Here is a 15,986-nt window from a genome sequence, read left to right on the forward strand (position 1 = left end):
AGTCTGGGAGAGAATTCACTTTGGCATGCTTGTTAAGCTAAGCTAAATAAATATTAACCAGCATTAATGTTGTACTGTAGAAGATACACTTGAATCTACCAGCTTGTTCCCAAATTCCAGGCACTATTGGCTAGGATGATTGCTATTTTGGACCCCTTCCTTTACTGCTAACCCATTTTGGTTTCAATCACAAGAGGGATTTTTTTCGAAGGTCAGTGATTAGCTTGGCATCCTTTGCTCAGTGTTCTTTTAGACATTTTTGATTAGCCCATTTGAGAGTTGAAGTACCTAGGGCAGTCGATGGCAAGTGGATAGCTTGTAACCTGATAAGGTAGCTTGGGAGAAGGGCTTACATTCTCAGGCAGTGTCTTTAAGACACAGCCTAAAGTCTTCCATGTTGGCTGAACAGTAGAGGGTGTATGTGAGAGATGGCACACTTTTGTTTGTCTAGATTTTATATGTTCATTATTAAAAATGCTTATAAATCCTGTAATCTTGATTATCATGTTGAAAAGAATCAGACATGATGGCCATCCAGTGTGTATACTGTAGTTGCTTGAAAAATATAAGACCATAGAGTCAGAAGGCTAGAGAGGCATGGGTTTGAGTGACTTTAGGACTCTTGATGATGCTTTTAGTCTTTTTTTATGGTATCTGCTAAATTCTTCCCATTCCATGTCCCACATGGGGCTCACAGTCTTAATCCCCATTTTATAGATGAGGTAACTGGGGCACAGAGAAGATAAGGGAATCTACCATGAATTGACCAAGGTCACAAAACAGACAAGTGGCAGAGCCAGAACTAGAACTCAGGTCCTTCTGGTCCATGCTCTAACCACTAGCCCACACTACTTCTAATTTGTTGAGTTGTAAGTTTCCTAGAGGATTGATCAGAATGAAGCTACAGATTCCTTGTTGCATCCTCAAGCGTGGCTGTGTAGTAGAGGTTGAATTGTACTGAATCTAGAGTCCAGTCCTACAGTATTTGTGACTGACCAATAGCTTTTTACAACCAGCAAGTATTTTTAGCTGCATTTGTGCCTAGCCTTTATTCTTCTTGCAGTTGTTGTTTTTAATCTCTTTTTCTTCCCTTCCTTACCTTCTCTCTTTCCTATCTCTCCCTCCTGCCCATTCTTCTCCTTCCTTGATTCACTTTGCTCCCTGAATTCTGAAGCGCTTTGAGGTTAGTCACGTGAATTGGAACTGGGGCCCGGGAGGAGTGTGAGGAGAGAAATGTGGAATAGGATAAAGACTGTTAATCAGGGGTTATTAAGGTCCTCCTCTAGTCTGTAAGCTCCTCAGGGGCAGGAATTGTGTCTGCCAACTCTATTGTATCATAGTCCCTCAAGTGCTTAGTGTACTGATCTGCACACAGTAAGCACTCAATACACACCATTGATTAATTGATTGAGGCAGGACTAGTGTTGTATGTCTCTGTGAAAATTTAGTAGTGGGAACAATAGCATTTATTCACTGCCCTCTTGGTGTGGAGCATTGTACTAGGCACTTAGGAAAGTACAGAATGAGGAAGTAATCCTTTCCCTGCCTGCAATGAGCAGCCCAAACTCGGCTATTGTTGGCCCTGAACAACAGATTACCCCTAGTAATAATAATAATAATGGAATTTATTAAGCACTTACTATGTGCAAAGCACTGTTCTAAGCACTGGGGAGGTTACAAGGTGATCAGGTTGTCCCACAGGGGGCTCACAGTCTTAATTCCCATTTTACAGATGAGGTAACTGAGGCACAGAGAAGTGAAGTGACTGGCCCAAAGTCACACAGCTGACAATTGGCAGAGCCAGGGTTTGAACCCATGACCTCTGACTCCAAAACCCAGGCTCTTTCCACTGAGCCACGCTGCTTTTCGCTGCTAGTAGAAGCATGACTACAACAAAATGTCTAGTGAAAATTAGACATCAGCCTGATAGCATTTGAGTTGCTCCAGGCTCTCTCCCTCCATGCTCCCCCTACGCTGCTGCTGCCCCGACAGCTATAAACAGTCCACAGAGCTCCAATTGGTATGGCACCCACTGCAGAGAGAGGGACTGGGCCATACATATCTCTGGAAATGAGCTGTCAACCGTGCCAACTTCTCAGTTAATCAGCAGACTCACTGCATAATACACATGCCTTAAATATGCTTTCTTGTCTCCACACATCCAATCCTATATTTCCTGGGGTATTCAGGCTCAGGAGAGACAAGGAACACTGATGACCCATGCCATTTTTATTGGGCTTAAAACCAGTCTGGGAACACAACATCCAAGAGCAGAATCAGATTCTTGTCATTGTTTCAAAACAGCAAATTCTTTGTTTGGAGTAGAACTGGTATCAGTTATTTTCATAAGGAATATTAAAATACAATTTAGTGAAACTTCATTCTATTTTTAAAAGAACCATCTCATCCCAAAAAACAAATATATTGATCTTTGCTCAGCCTCCCCAATGAGAATGGATTAATTTCTTATCTTTCCTTTTCTGCCTTTTGACCCCTGACCCAACAAGGCCTAGGGTAAATCCTAACCCAACGGCCTTTGCCCAAAATTAACAGTTCAGTTGACATCATGGAAATGTGTGGATCACCAAATTGTCTAGTTAGAGTTGGTCCTTGAGTTGAATGCCACACCTTCCTTGTAGCCAACATTGCTGAGGGTCCACTAACTTTTTCTCAGAGCTGGGATGAAGTTACAACCCCAAGCCCTGGCAGAGCCCCAGAGTGGATGGAATGAAGCCCCTCTGGAAGGGTCCTCTCCATGTCCTTGGCATCCCAGCCCTGCCACCTGTCTGCTGTATGACCTTGGGCAAGTCACTTAACCTCTCTGCGCCTCAGTTACCACATTTGTAAAATCGGGATTAAAACTGTGAACCCCACGTGGGACATGAACTTGTCCAACCTGATTAGCTTGCATCTACCCCAGCACTTAATCCAGTCCCTGTCACGTAATAAAGCGCTTAATAAATACCATAAAAAATGAGGTCAGACAGCATATATTTTATGGCTTTTCTCACTCTAAAAGAGAAAACAGATGGCATTACCACTATAAAAGGAATAATGTATACTTCTAAGATGGTTAAACAAGCACATTTTTAGAAAGAAGAGCAAAAACCAAGGGTTCAGATGTTTGCAATGAACGCCAGGGAAAAAAAGTCAAAATAACTGCTAAGTACTCCTGCTTTACTTCATGGTTGAGATACTAATGCTTCTAATTTGTGACGCAGAGGCTTCCACTTGCCACCACCTTCTGTGAATAGGATAGATGAGAGAACATCTGAATCATCTCTGAACTCTTGGGAGAAAGCTCTGGTCTGAGAGATTTTAATGTGGAAGATTGTGAGTGGCTGTTCCTCAGGACAGAGCAAGAAGAAATGACTTGCACAAAGTGGGATTGGGGTCAAACATAAGGAAGAGCTTCCTTTAAGAGTCTGGAACAAGCTGGGGCATCAGCCTCCCCAGGCATTAATCTGAGAAGGCTAAATAATGATGGTATCTGTTAAGTGCTTACTTCCAAAGTGCTTAGTACAGTGCTCTGCACACAGTAAGTGCTTAATAAATATGATTGAATGAATGAATGAATATGCCAGGCACTGCACTAAGCACTGGGCTAAATGACATCTAATGGATTATGGCAATCATCATGTCCACCTGCTTTGTTATATTGTACATTCCCAAGTACTTCATAATCTTAACAAACATAATAATAATGGTATTTGCTAAGTGCTTACTATGTGCCAGGTACTGTACTATGTGCTGGGGTGATTTAGTACAGCAAATCAGGTTGGACAAGTCCCTGTCCGACATGGGGTTCATGGTCTTAATCCCCATTTTACATGCGAGATAACTGAACCCCAGAGAAGTAAAATGATTTGCCCAAGGTCAAACAGAAGACAAGTGGTGGAGCCAGGATTAGAACCCATAACTTTCTGACTCCCAGGCGTGGGCTCTATCCATTACGCTATTCTGCTTCTCAGTCCTCTATACAGTATGCTCCCAACAAATACCGCTGATTAATTGATGACCTTTGAAGACCTTGCCAATGCCCTAAGTTAGTAATATATTGGATTTTATTTCTACACAAAGAAGGAGGTGACAGAGCCAGGTGAACTGTGAAATGGACTGAAAAATTGAATGCCATTCCTGTTCCTTCCTCCAGCTTGTCGTCTGACCTGCTCTGGAAGGAGATGGAACACCAAAGATAGATTTATTATCCAAAAGCAACTCCAAACAAAATACAACATTGACTCCAAAACAAATAGCAACATATGCTCACTCCCAAATGTACTTACACATTATCACCACTATACCAGAAGTCAATGGCATAGGATGTTAAAATATTCCAAACAACATTTTGATAAGCCTGGGACAATGAACCTCCAGACAGTAATCAACAAAAATGGAATCATTTCAAATGTAAGGTTCCCACCCAGGGTGGACTGTGATGTGCAGAAAATGTTAAGGGTTTTTTTTTAATGTTTTGCTTTTTATGGTATTTGTTCAGCGCTTACTAGGTGTCAAACACAGTTCTAAGTGCTGGGGCAGACACAAGTGAATTAGGTTGGACACAGTCTCAGTCCCGTATGGAGCTCACAGTCTAAGTTGGAGGGAGAACAGGAGAACTGAGGCAAAGAGAAGTTATGTGACTTGCCCAAGGTCACACAGCAAGCATTGGCAGAGCTGGGATTAGGACCCAGGTCCCCTGACTCCTAGGCCTGTGCTCTTTCCACTAGGCCGTGTTGCTCCTTGAGAGCCTGACTCCCTTGGCTAGAGTCTTCTGGTGTCTTTATTAGTGCTTCCCAGGCCCTGTGACTTCCTCATGACCTTCTATGTACAGCGCGGTGCAGAGCTCGTTTCTCATCCACCCACTTCTTTCTCACTCTGATCTTGGCTGCCTTTCAGTTCCCTTCCTGAAACTCTGCACAGCCGGGGCCGGCCAGCCCTTTGGTCTACAGTGCCCACTCTCTCCTGCTCCCTTCAACACCCTGAATCACTTCCTCTCTTGAAGTCTTTCATAAAAATTGTCCCCTTTTCACTTTAGATGAGCATGCACATTTAAATTACAGGAGATGCTGTGCTTTCGGTACCATGTTAAGTGATACTTTTAAGGATACAACATGAACTAGAAATGAAGTTTTGAGGGTGGTGTCCACGTAACATAGCGTAGAGAAGCAGTGTGGCTTAGGGAATAGAGCACAGACTTGGGAGTCAGAAGGTCCTGGGTTCTAATCCCAGCTCCACCACATGTCTGTTGTGTGACCTTGTGCAAGTCACTTAACTTCTCTGGGCCTCAGTTACCTCATCTGTAAAATGGGGGTTAAGAATGTGAGCCTGATATGGAACAGGGATTGGGTCCAACCTGATTAACTTGTATCTACCCCAGCACTTATAAAAGTTCTTGGTACATAGTAAGTGCTTAACAAATACCATTTTTATTATTATCATTATTATTATTGTTATTATTAATAAAGGGCAGAGTCAAATAATTCCTGGCCTGGTCCTTTCTTTCTCCATGTTTTCCCAGTTTGCTGGGTTTATAATGTCATGGTTCCCTTTGTAATAGAAGAGTCTTCTCACCCAAGGCAAAGACAATTCCTTGCCTTGGATAGTGTAGCTAATAAAAAATAAAAACAAAAATTGGAAACAGGACTGAGCCTCATGACCCTCCCTGGCAAGGGTCTCGAATATCTGTACGAGGAATTACTTAAAGAAAAGATAAACAGCAGCTTCCCCCAGTCCTATCTGTCTGCTGGCAGTAAGCATTAGTCACGTCCTCGATGCTGCACTAGAGAGAAAGGCAGAGAATTTTGTCATTCCTGCCAAGTCAGTACTGCAATGAATCGATTCTACCACACAACAGTGATTTGTTAAGCCCGGAGCCGGATGGGTTATAGTTTCATTGCAGCACAGTCTAGATGCTATTTCCTCAGCTGCTATTTCTCTTCTCTCTTATGTACCAGACTACTCAGGCTTGTACTGATGCACCAAGCCCTCATTGGCTTCTTTGTGCATATAGGATTTCTCTAATTCAGGAAAGCCAAAGGAAGTCCAGCTTGCTCGCCTAAGGAAAAGGAGGCAGGGCCCTGTCTAGGAGGACTGCACAGGAAACCTGGGTGTGCTTTTGGTATTCCCATGTGAATGCTGTTCGAACACTTAGAGGAGCTTGCTGTGAGGAACTGAAATGAAGCCTCCATCTGAGGGCTCCTTGGTAGGGGCCGTCTCTATATGTTGCCAACTTGTACTTCCCAAGTGCTTAGTACAGTGCTCTGCACACAGTAAGTGCTCAATAAATATGATTGAATGACTCCTAATTTCTCATAGTGATATAAAAATGGAAACGAATGACATGCCTGAAGCCCCAGTTCATTAGCTTCCCGCTTTCCAGTGTTGGCTCTTGTGTCTCAGCTTCTCTCTGTGTCATTGACTGCCCCTTTGCAGAGTTAGGAAGGGGGTAGAAAAGTAGGAGGATGGGATCCATACAGGACTTCGGGAAAACAACTACTAGAAGAAAAAAAATGCTAATGATTACCCAATGCCCAGGAAAACACCCTGCTGTACTGCCCCTGCATAACTATTTTTCCAAAAACTCTGGCTGCCACAGACCCTACAGCATTATAGGAAAAAATTGGTACAAAGACAAATTAATCTTGGTCAATATCATTTAGGTCAGAGTAATGGACCAGGATAAGTGACTGGTATATGGATTATTTCTCTTCTGGAATGAAAAGATTCTGTAAAACTCTGTCTCCAGGTATGCAGTGATAGTGATGGTATCAGACTAATTTTAACTTTGTTAGAGATTGTTTTCTATCAAAAGAATGACATCATATGACTGGCAGAGTTTCACCTTAGAAGTCAGGTGAGCAGGGAGCAATTATCCCACTAGACAGTGCCTCACTTGCACAGGGCAAGCCTTCTGGCAATTAATCAAAGGAGGTTGACTTTCACATGATTTGGAATGAGAAAAAACACAGTGAGGTAGCTTGAGAGAAACAAAAATTGTGAGCTGTGGTGTAGTGGAAGAAGGGAGTGGATAAGTAGGAGGGAGAGAGCTGATAGAATGGCTGACAACCACTTGGCAGGAGTTTATTTTTTTTTAATGATATTCGTGTTTAGTGTTTACTATGTACTGAGCACTGTACTAAGCACTGGGGTAAATGCGAGACAATCATGTTCATTCATTTATTCATTCAGTCAGTCAGTCGTATATATTGAGCACTTACTATGTGCAGAGCACTGTACTAAGCACTTGGGAAGTACAAATCGGCAACAGGCTGGGCACAGTCCATGCCCCATATGAGACTCACAGCCTTAATCCCCTTTTATAGATGAGATAATTGAAGCACAGAGAAGCTAGGTGACTTTCCCAAGGTCAAGCAGTGGACAGGTGGCAGAGCTGGGATTAGAATCCAGGTCCTTATGACTCCCAAGCCTGTGCTCTAAACAATAGGCCATGCTGCTTGATGAACAGAAAATTGGGAGCACATAGGTAAGGAGGCTTCAGGGAAGATAAAAACTGTATCTTTTATAAACAATACATACATTTCAAGTTTTTTTCTTCTTATTATTCCTTAGTTTAAGGTAAACTTTTAATTGTTTGAGAAAGCACTGGCTTGGAGAAAGAGACAAAACAACTTCTCTCCGTTAGCCTAGCATATTGTACTAATACAATATGGAACACCGAGCCCTCCTGAGAGGGAATGTGCGTTTCCATGTAGATGATGAATTACGCATTCGGTGGTGAAATAGAAATGTTCTCTAATGAAAATCTTATTGCAAACACACAGTTGGGGAGTGGAAAATTAGCTTTTTATAGGGCTTTCAGAAGCCCAGTGGAAATAGTGCTACTCTAGGGAGGGGGCTGATACATGAACAGCTTGGTGAGTGAACACAGAAATTCAGAAACAAGAGGACTGAGTCAAAGCAGAGTTTAGGTTTCCCTGTTCTGATAGACTATTCTTTGCCACTGTTACAACTGATTTTTAATTAAATTGATAATGCTTCACTTTCACCCAGTGAGTTCTAGACAAGCTAAAAATTTGAGCCTCCTGCTACTGAGGCCAAGCCATTCTGAGACTTCTCTCATTTCCCCCACCCTGCCCTGTCTCCTTCCAAGATTAATAATAATAATGATAATAATAACAATAATAATGGTACTTGTTAGGTGCTTACTATGTGTCAAGCACTGTTCTAAGCACTGGAGTAGATTCAAGTGAATCAGTTTGGAAACAGTCCATGTTCCACATGGAACTCACAGTATTAATCCCCATTTTACAGATGAGGTAACTGAGGCCCAGAGAAGTTAAGTGATTTGCCCAAGATCACACAGCAGACATACGGTGGAGCCAGGATTAGAATCCAGGTCCTTATGACTCCCAGGCCTGTGCTCTAGCCACTAAGTCATGCTGGTTTTCTATCATGGTTCCCAAATTCTACCTGCCCTAAAGACCTTGAGGTGGGGTTGAGGTAGAGCCATGAAATCAATCAATCAATTGTATTTATTGAGTGCTTACAGTGTGCAGAACACTGTATTAAACACTTGTGGGACAACCTGATCACCTTGGATCTCCCCCTAGCACTTAGAACAGTGCTTGGCACATAGTAAGCGCTTAACAAATGCCATCATCATTATTATTATTATCATCTGTAAAAGGAGGATTAAGACTGTGAGCCCCACGTGGGACAACCTGATCACCTTGGATCTCCCCCCAGCGCTTAGAACAGTGCTTGGCACATAGTAAGCGCTTAACAAATGCCATTATTATTATTATTATTATCATCTGTAAAAGGAGGATTAAGACTGTGATCCCCACATGGGACAACCTGACCACCTTGGATCTCCCCCCAGCACTTAGAACAGTGCTTGGCACATAGTAAGCGCTTAACAAATGCCATCATGATGATTGTGAGAGTATAATATACCAGAGTTGGTAGACACGTTCCATGCCCACAACGAGTTTAAAGTCTAGAGGGGAACGTGAAAATATTTAGAACGATGGGAATTTTGATTTTATCCTTTTAGGGGAAGGGAAAATGGAGATAAAAGGGTTAGTTTTCATAATTTGTTTGATATTTTAGCGCTAGCTATTTCTGCCGGTTTTCCCCCTGGATTGCAAGCTCCTTATAGGCAGGGACTGTATTCAGTGATGATCTCTTTTGGATACACTCAACAAGCACAGTACTTGGCACAAAGTAGGTGCTCAACAAATATTCGTTATAAGCAAGGAACCCTTTTGCCTTTTCCTTTCTGATGCAAGAGTAATCACTGTGGCATTTATTAAGCACTTACTCTAAGCCAAGCACTGTACTAAGTGCTGGGGTAGATTCAAGATAATCAGGTCCCACCTGGGGCTCAAAGTCAAAGTAGGACCTATTTCTTGGGGAAGGGGTAATGCTGTATTAATTTGAACCCTGCAGGAGCTGAACATACCTGCTGAACTGCAAACTTTCCTAGCTGAGTACAGCCTGGATGGAATGTAATAAAACCACATGCTCTTGCTTCTAGCAACACCCAGAACCCATAGAGAGACCCGCTGAGAGGGTGAGTTACGTAAGTCACAAGATGAGAGATTTAAAATTAGCCACTGTCAAGATAGGATGTTTTCAGAGCCCCACTTGCATGGCAATGAGGATGGTTGTCAATCAAAATTTCATGGTCATACCTCCGTCTGTTGAACCAATACATTCCTCGCCTTTCAGATAATGGCTCTGCCCCTCACCCGGGGATTGGAAGAACATGAGTGTGCTCTATTCTACAGTGAGCTGAAACTCAGGACATTCGGTGGTGCTGGATTATCTCCATAAGGTTTCATTAGAAGCACCAATTTTGGCTCGGCTGCATTGACTATGCTGTTTGCTGCTGATTTGTCCCCACACCACTGCCATGACTCAGCACACTTGTGAAGCAACTAAGCACGTGGAAAAAGTATCCCCAACGAACAAACTTGAAAAAGAAATGTTATTTGGGCAGCTGACTCCATCTAATGACTGCTGTATGGCATAGAGAGAGCTTGGGAAAAGGGACAAAGGCTCTGAGGCAGAACCCATTGCTACTTGGGGTTCTAATGTTTTTCAATTTCCCTTCCTATTCCATGAATATTTTCTTTCCAAGTCAAAGCGAGAGAAAAAAATACCTTGCTGTTTGAATTAACAATAAACCTTTCTAAGTCTCCCTTTATCCATTGGCTGTTTCCTGATTCCTCATTGTTTTTGTGATAGTGATGTTGGTGGTAGCAGTAGTAATAGTAGTAGTAGTAGTAGCATCTATTGAGGGCCCACAGTACTAGGGACTTAGGAAGTGCAAAACAAAAATAAGAGGCCATCCCAAACTAAGCCCCCCTTTTCCTCAGCTCCCCCCACCCCCCCAATGCCCTGACTCGCTCCCTTTGCTCTACCCTGTCCTGCACTTGTGTATATCTGTACATATCTATAATTCTATTTATTTACATTAATGCCTGTTTACTTGTTTTGATGTGTATGAGGCTATAATTGTATTGATGCTATTGATGCCTGTTTACTTATTTTGATGTCTGTTTCCCCCCTTCTAGAATGTAAGCCCGTTGTGGGAAGGATTGTCTCTATTGCTGAATTGTACTTTCCAAGCACTTAGCACAATGCTCTGCACACAGTAAGTGCTCAATAAATACGATTGAATGAATGAATGAATGAAAAAAGTGTTCCATTCCCTGACCACAAGAAGCTTGCTCTCTTACACTCATAGTTCTTCCCTCTGCTTATTCTGGTAAGTTTTAATCCCAGCCATGACTTAATATATCCCAGATTTGTTCATTATCAAGTGGGAACCCACCTGCTCCTTTCATAGACATGCACGCACACACACACACACACATACACACACACACACAGGAAAGAGTGCAGGCTCTATTCACACATACTTTAACATCTTCCTCCTCTGTGTTTTGGATATTTTATTTTTAGCTTTCTCCCTGCCTTTCTCTCCACCACACTCTGAACAGCAGCTCATGCCCACTCCTGTCACTTGTGAAATTCAGAATACAGTGAGTTCCAGATTCTCATGGAAACTCTAGAGGCCCAGAGGCATATGTCAAACCAGATTTTTCCTTCAGCAAGAATCAGGATGATTTTCATCCATTCACTTAAAAATATGTTTTCTTCTGCTGGAGCCTCCACCTTCTGCCCCCTCTGTGGCCAAAGCAGACTGGTCCATAGAGCTGGCACTGACTGATAGACACCACTGAAATCTTACCTTATCCTGATTGGGTCCAGTTGAAGCAGGACTTCTCAAAGGCAAGGACTTAGTCCAGTGCAGTTTTCTCCACCCTGTGGCCCAGGGGGTTGGCTATTCAGCAATCCATCAAAGGTTTCTGGTGGGCTTTCCTTGACCTTCTAGCTCCTTTTGCCTTTCCAGTCTCTTTGTACTCCTTTGGTCCAAAGCAATAAAAGAAAAAAAAAAAAAGAACCAAATCTGCAAATGTCCATTAAGAAACTCTTCCATTCAACATAAATTCCATGAGAGATGACAGAAGAGTTTTAGAAACACAAGTAAAATATATGCAAATGAAGTATGACCTTTCTAGTTTTTTTGCTCACCAGCATGTGGTCCTTAGAAAAGTCCCAATGGCAATCACTAGCTTAACATAAACTGTGTAGGTTGTTTGGTGTGGTGAATCACATAGGTACTTAACAAACATTTATGAATGATGGGGTTGGAGAAAAGAACCGGCTGCAATAGCTTTAAATGTTCTCCCCAACTTCCCTCTATTTCGTTTTGATGACATTTTCTAATCACATTAAATGTGTCACTGCAGTATCCAAAAGCCTCCCTTTGTTCATTATCCTGTTGTACCTGAAAATATCCAAGTCATCAAAATGTATTTTTCCACTTAAATCCTTTGGTGGATTAGGCTAGTCCAAGATAGGAACAGCACACATAGGATAGGAAGTGGCCACAGATAGGAAGTGGCCACATCCCAAACAGCCCTGGTGTATTAGAAGTCAGGAGATGTGAATTATTTTTCAGTGGCTTGAATTACAACTCCTGGTATTCTTACATTACTTCACATGAATCTCTTTGCAATATTTGCGTGTTTACATAGGGCCAGCCAGAATTTTTGGTCTGGTAATTCCAAGTTAAAGTCTTCCTCTAACTTTCCACAACTACTTAAGAACATATTTCAATGTCCTAAAACAGGGGCACTCAGTAAAGTTGTAGATGATGATTTTCTCAGGCACAGTCAGGTGATTCATCGAAGGTAAGAGTTTATCAATGGGACTCAGTTCTAGTTATTTTGCTTCCCTGTCCATTGGACTCTTTTGCATCCCCTGCTCAGTGAAGGATGACCAAACCTGAACTGTATTACAATCAGTGGTTGACAGTACTTGTTCTGATGCTGAAAATGAAAAAAATCTAAGTCCTGAGGAAAAAGAGGGGTAGTTTTTCCCTAAATGAATGCTAACAAAATGCAGAGAATCCTCTTTTAAATACAACTGAAGTCAAATATTTTGAGTAATTATAAATAAAAGAGGACCCTGTTAGAATAAAAGTAGGCAAAATCTGATTGGGTCTGCTTGAATAATTGTAACAGGTGCAAACTGGCAGGCCAAAATGCCATAGAGCTTTAAGAGGATTGGCCATAGCACTTAGAATAGAAGTTAAAATTTGTTTGGAATAATCTAGGGAAATCAGCATGAGCTCAGGAAATTGCAAAATCTCCAGCCTGACCTTGATTTTTCTCAGCAAGGTAGAATTGGAATTGCTCTTGCAAACTAGGAAGTAAACTGTGATTCAAGGACAACTGGTTAAAAGTCTATAGGACCAGATTCTTCCTCAAAGTAATATATTCCAATTCATCCAATGAAGGTGAGGTGTCTTAGTGAGTCAGAGTTATGTAAGGTTTTTAATGTAATGATTAGATCCCCTGTGAAGAGACACCACACTATAGCGATGCATCTTGGAAACTTGCAGTTATGGTAGACATCTTGGTAGCCAAAAGCTCAAGGTTACTGGAGAAAATCCAGAGAACAGCAGCAGATTCAAGATACAGTGGGATAGATTTATGGGGAAAGATTGAAGCAGTATTCTCTTTTCAATATATATTCACTTTCCTCAGGGATGATGGATGAGCCTTGATTCCGAGACTTCAGAATGGAGAATCTGAGCAGAGGAATTGATTATAGTGCTAGTGGCTTATGTAATATTGCCACATTCTCATCCCGTCGGCCATGTTCTACTAGAGCGTGGAGCAGAACAAATGAGTTGTGAAGAGTCTCTTTAGCAGTAGCATGAGTCATAAAAACAGCCTTTAAATACTTGAAAATGAGTATGTTCCATGGAGGACAAGCAGAATGGTCTAGTGGTAAGAGCACAAGCCTGGAAATTGGAGGACCTGTGTTCTAATCCCAGCTCTGCCCCTTGTCTGCTGTTTGACCTTGGGCAAGTCGCTTCACTTTCCTGGCTTCAGGTACCCCATCTGTAAAATGGGGATTAAGACTGTGAACACTGTATAGGATAGGGACTGTGTCCAACCCAATTATCTTGTATCTACCCCAGCCCTTAGTACAAGGGCCTGCCACATAGTAAGTGTTTAATAAATAACATTAAAAAAGAGGAGAGAAATGTCAAAGAATAGTATTTTAGTGCTTTCTCCATTCAGAACACTATACTAAATGATTGGGAGACTAGAGTAGATTTAGTGGACATGATCCCTGCTTTCAGTGGATGAATTTACAGCCTAGGAAATGAGTAATTAGTGGACATAGATCCATGAGAAACAGTGAAATGAAGAGAAAAGTCTGGATTCAGATGCAGACTGAATATCCAGTAACATTAGAGCAGTGAACATTTCACTCCATGACTGGCTCTGACATGGCTGGGTTCTGACCAGCCGAGTGGAGAACTAAACAGGGTGGCCTAGTGGAAAAAGTCCTAAGTCTGGGAGTTGGAGAACTTGGATTAGAATCCTGGATCTGCAGTTTACCTGCTATGTGAACTTGGGCAAATCACTTCACTTCTCTGCATCTCAGTGTTCTAATCTATTAAATCGGGATTCAATACCTGCTCTCCTCTCTACTTGGAATGTGAGCCCCATGTGGGACAGGGACTGTGTCTGGTCTGATTAACTTGCATCACCCCAACACTTTGTTCAGTGCTGGACACACAGTAAGCACTGAACAAATACCACTGTTATTATTATCTCAAATCCAAAATGATTTTCTTATCATCTTGTGATGGACATGACAGAGGTATTCCTGGCATTGCCCATCCTGGCAAAAAAAAAAAGATGCGAGGTGCTTCTGTGTCATTAGTGTACTCACTGGGAATTTTGAAGACATTCTCAAAATAACCTGAAGTTCGGAAAGCATTGCTCTGGGTAAATCCAATAAGGTCTTTCTTGAATGAGATTTTCTTAAGTGCTGGAGCAAGCAAAGTTCAAGTCTAATGGAGTAATGAGGTACTTTCTTTCGAATCTCCTTGACAGGCATCTAATTCCTTCATCCTGTAAGTCACAGACAGAGCAATTTGCTTAACTGCAAAGAGTTCAAGGGAAAACTGGTAACCCGTTACTCATTTCTTCATCTGGATCCTAGACTCTGAGAGATCAATGGAAGAGGAAAGGGTTAGAAGAGAAAATAAGAACTCCAAATCAAATATTATTGACTCATGCATCAAATATAAATCCCAAGTTCACCATAGCTCCTGAAATGTATGAATCCAGCTAAAGTTTCCTGTGCAATTTATTTCCTGGATGAGTTTTTAAATCATTTGAATTTGGCCAGACCAATAGCTCTCTTGTCCAATTCCCCTTTCCCCTTCATTTTAATAACACCACAATTCAATCTACAGCTTTCTGATTCACAGACAACAGAGCTCAACAGAGGATACAGATACTGATAATGTCTAAGAATGCTATTTGGCTTTCCAGAGCAATTTTACTCTTTAACCCAATTTCTCTTCTTTTTGGGGAGGAAATTAATTTGCAACCCAGTAGACTGAATCAGTTGGGTTTGAAAATCAAAATGGGTACTACTTGGATAGCTCCTAAATTTAGGCCAAACTAACACTACCATCCCTCATTTGTAGGCAAAGACCATGAGATGCACTAACAATCAGCAAGAAGGGACAACTGGAAAATCACCCTTGGATCTTGAGAAGTAGTTGGGGCAGGGGCAGTCAGGCTATGGAGTTGGACAGAGGATCTATCACTTATTTCAAGTGACAGATCCCAATCCACACAACCCATTCCTTCTAGGGTGCTCTGCTTTAGCCAAAAAAAGCCATCTCCTGGGCTTTTCCCAGGAATAGAGGGAAAACAGATTGCTCAAAATAAGTAGCCAAATGACCCAAAGAAAATACTTGTTGGGGGGTCATTTTCTAATGTTCACTTCACAAGAAATCCCATTCAGCCTCTTGATGACAGCTACTTGATGACCCAGATCAAGTGCCAGGTCCAGCATTAGAGAATGTTGTACGCTAACAACATATAGGGATTATGGAACCAGATGTGCACAGGGAACACATCTACCAACTCTGTTGTATTTTTCTGCTCTGCATCTGCACAAAGTGCTCAATAAATAGTACTGATCGATGTCAAACAATTACACTATTAGACATTTAAGAAGGAGGATACTGATCAGCTCTTGTCCATTTCCAGGAAGATTAAAATGAGAAAAAATGGATTTAAATGATGGGAGGAAGGTTTTAGGTTGGTCACAAGAAGGAATTCATGAAGTACACGACCTTGGGCAAGTCACTTGGTTCTCCATGCCTCAATTTCCATCATCTGTAAGACTGTGAGCTCCATTTGGTGCAGGGGTTGTGTCTGGCCTGATTATTCTGTATCTATCACAGAGTTTAATACAGTATTTGGCACATAGTAAGCACCTAACAAGTACCCCAGTTATGGTTACTATTATTATTTTTACTATGACTTGCTGGGGAAATGATCCTCAGTCCCTGAAACTGGCTACTAAGGGATTTGTAGAATCTCTTTTCTCGGTAGTGAATAAACAGC

At 41.8% G+C, this 15,986-nt stretch overlaps 1 long non-coding RNA gene across 1 annotated transcript in view; it reads right to left on the minus strand.

The window, feature by feature from the left end:
• Window positions 1-14,505, minus strand: part of LOC119932322 — a 91,188-nt gene extending 76,683 nt beyond the window's left edge. Inside the window, exons 1-2 of the long non-coding RNA XR_005452302.1 lie at window positions 14,290-14,505; window positions 11,222-11,396 (exon numbers count right to left, since the gene is read on the minus strand). This is a non-coding gene — a long non-coding RNA (uncharacterized LOC119932322). The remainder of the gene's footprint in view (window positions 1-11,221; window positions 11,397-14,289) is intronic.
• Window positions 14,506-15,986: the final 1,481 nt, after the last annotated feature.

The sequence above is a fragment of the Tachyglossus aculeatus genome, chromosome 9 (assembly GCF_015852505.1).
Source record: "Tachyglossus aculeatus isolate mTacAcu1 chromosome 9, mTacAcu1.pri, whole genome shotgun sequence".
Lineage (NCBI taxonomy): Eukaryota > Metazoa > Chordata > Mammalia > Monotremata > Tachyglossidae > Tachyglossus > Tachyglossus aculeatus.